Source organism: Myotis davidii, unplaced genomic scaffold, assembly GCF_000327345.1.
Source record: "Myotis davidii unplaced genomic scaffold, ASM32734v1 scaffold4081, whole genome shotgun sequence".
NCBI classification, from domain to species: domain Eukaryota; kingdom Metazoa; phylum Chordata; class Mammalia; order Chiroptera; family Vespertilionidae; genus Myotis; species Myotis davidii.
This window is the reverse complement of record NW_006291599.1, coordinates 12441-15696: the sequence shown is the minus strand read 5'-3', so window position 1 is coordinate 15696 and position 3256 is coordinate 12441.

Sequence of the window (3256 nt, the reverse complement as noted above, 5' to 3'; positions counted from 1 at the left end):
GAAGGTATGAAAGTCCTTTCTGGTGGATTCTGTTTCCTCTGTGAAGGAGGTAGTGAGGTCTCTCAGATTCTGCCAAAATTAGGGCTGCTTCCCCCTGCAGGACTGGACCTGACATATTGTCCCTTAATAAAAAAGAAACTAAATTTCAGAGATGATCCAGAGAGTTTACTGGGCTTTTGTCCTGATCCATAATAATGCTGAACTGTATTCACATATTTTCTCCAGTTTTCTACCTGCAGGTGGTGCTCATCATCCAGTTCAAACTAACTTGGTGCACAGTACAGGAAATGGTGAAGGCACAGAAGGGCAAGTCATAGCTCACAGCCACACAGCAGTGACTGATTCCCCACAAAGTTTCCCACCCCAAATCACAAGTAAAATCAACTTCTCACCAGAATTTGATTCTGGTCCTCTTCTCACCAGAATTTGGATCGCCAGAACTGGACAAACAATTTTTATTTTTCCCCACATAATCATTTTCAAGAAATAAAATCAGATTTAAAATGAAAATCTTTATTTATGGGTGAGTCAAAAGTAGGTTTATTGTTTAAGTACATGAAACACAGAGTTTATGCTTTTTAAAATTTATTTATTTATTGTTTTAATTCTAATCCAAGGATATTTTTCCATTGATTTTTAGAGAGAGGGAAAAATAGAGAGAAATATCTATGTGAGAGGAACACATCGATTGGTTGCCATCCAAAGAGGAGCCTGCAATTGAAGTATGTACCCTTGACTGGAATCATACATGGCACCCTTCGGTCCACTGGTCAATGCTCCATCCACTGAGCCAAACTGGACAAGACTCACAAAGTTTATTCTTGTACTAGTGGCCCCGAAATTTGTGGACGGGGGGGGAATAATGAGGAGTCATCTTAAAGATGCTCCCACTGGAAAATCAGGAACAATTTCAGCCTCCAAATGGGAGAAATGATGGAATTAGAAAGTTCCCTCAGTCCAGCCTGTACCCTCTCCAATTGGGGGATGTCAGGCTGCTGGTTTAGGCCCAAACCAGGAGTTGGACATCCCTCTTGCAATCTGGGACTGCTGGCTCCTAACTGCTCACCTGCTTGCCTGCCTGATCACACCTTACCTCCTCTGCCTGCCTGCCTAATTACCCCTAACCTCTCTGGCTGCCTGCCTGATTGCCCCAAACTGCCAATGCCTGCCTGCCAGATCACCCCTAAATGCCTTCCCTTCCAGGCTGATCTCGCCGCCAACTGCTCACCCACAAATGCCTCTGCCTGCCTGATCACCTCTAACTGCCCTCCCCTGCCTCCCTGGTCTGGCCCCCAACTGCCCTCCCCTGTCATCCTGGTTCCCCCAACTGCCCTCCCCTGCTGGCCTGGTTGCCCTCAACTGCCCTCCCCTGCTGGCCTGATCACCCTTAATGGCCTCTGCTTCGACCCCCACCACCATGGCTTTGTCTGGAAGGAAGTTGGACATCCGTAAGATGGCTGGTCAACCAGGTCTAATTAGCATATTACCCCAGTAGTATAGATAGATTATATAGGATAATATTGCTTAAATGGGGGTGGGGGCGGGGAGAAGCCTTTTTCATCAGGAGGAAATGCTCTTGGCAGACAAAAATACATAATCCCTATATCTGGACTGATAGCCGGCCATATGAACTATACTGCCAAACCATTCATTAAAAAATTGAACCACTTTCTTACACCTTACATCAAACAGCTATTGCCCTTAAAACCCTTTCTCAGCTCCCACCTTAGGTTCTGCCTTCGAAGTTCACCAGATTAGGTTTTGATTGGTCGGTTTCTATGCCAGTCAGCATCAAAAGCTGTGCCTCCTAGGCAGCCATTGGCTCCTCACACTTCACACAGATTTAGTTCTGATTGGTCAGTTTCTATGTCAGTCAGCATCAAAAGCTCTGCCTCCTAGGCAGCCACTGGCTCCTCACAGTTCACCCAGATTTGGTTCTGATTGATCAGTTTCTGTGCCAGTCAGCATCTCCGGGCCTATCTCTGGGGCTGATCAGCAGCCCCAGCGGAGGCCCAGAGAGAAAGAGAGACGCAGCTGCTGGCCAGGCCTGGAGAGAAAGAGAGAGGCAAGGGCTGATCAATAGCTTCCACTGAGGCTACAGATCAGACTTGACTTCTCTCTCCAGGCCTCTCTCTGGGCCTGATCCACAGCCCCCTCAGCAGTCAGGACTGACTTCTGGTGTTCAGTCAAGCCTTTGATTTGGGGTGGGATGCCTTGTGGGTAAACAGTCACTACTGTGTGGCTTAGAGCTATGATGGACATCCATTCTTGGCTTTGTTCCCTGTGCTCATGTCTCTTTCAGGAATTCATCTTCTTCAAACCTCTACGGTCTCCAATACCTTTCACTCTGCTAGTACAGTAATTCTTCATGTACATGTTCCCACAGAAGTCTTTTAGGTTCACTAATACTACCATTGGCTGGGAAGTGGAGGGAGAAGTTTATTCTACAGAAGAGTCCAGAATAAACTGGATCTTTCCAAGTTTGCGTGAGATGAAGAGTAAAGATCCTTCCTGGTGATCTAGTAGGTAACCACTGAATCAGACACACATGCATTTATCTCAAGACAAGCATTAACCAGATACTGAACCCCCTTTAGCACAAAGTAGCTAGAGCGGTCATCGACCTTATCTCCACTTTCTGAGTCTTTTGTAATCCCCAAAGCTAAGACTATCTTGTGGAACAAGCTGGGGAATGAAAAGGAAAATGGAGGGGGAGGGAAGCTTGCAACCTAGTTCAGTATCTCATTAAAACTGTAATCTTACTTCCCCACACTGACTGACTTGGAAGGAGCTACAGAGCCTAAACCCAGGGCCCCACCAAGACTGATTTGGGTGGAGCTGTGGGGACTGTCAGGGGCCACAGGAGGAGATATATAGGACAGAGCTTCCCCATGAGTTCAGCTCAGGGTTTGGATCCAGAATTCCACTGGACTAGCAGATCTGCAAAATAAAGGTTAAACTTTCCTCTCTCAGAGTGCTGGCTCATTGTTCGCCCATGCATTCTGCCACAATACCACTACTTTGCAAGTAAAATTAGACTGATGGTCTTTTAAGAGTCCTTCCAACATTGTAATCATACTAAATACCCAACATTTTTCTAAACTAGTTATAGGTACAGTGGAATGGAGCAGCTTTATCATCTCTAAGGCAAAATGAGACCTGAGTGTATACTCCCTAGTTTGAAAATAGCAGATAACTACTTCCCAGTTGTGTTTTGTTTTTTAAATATATCTTTATTGAATTCAGGGGAGAATTC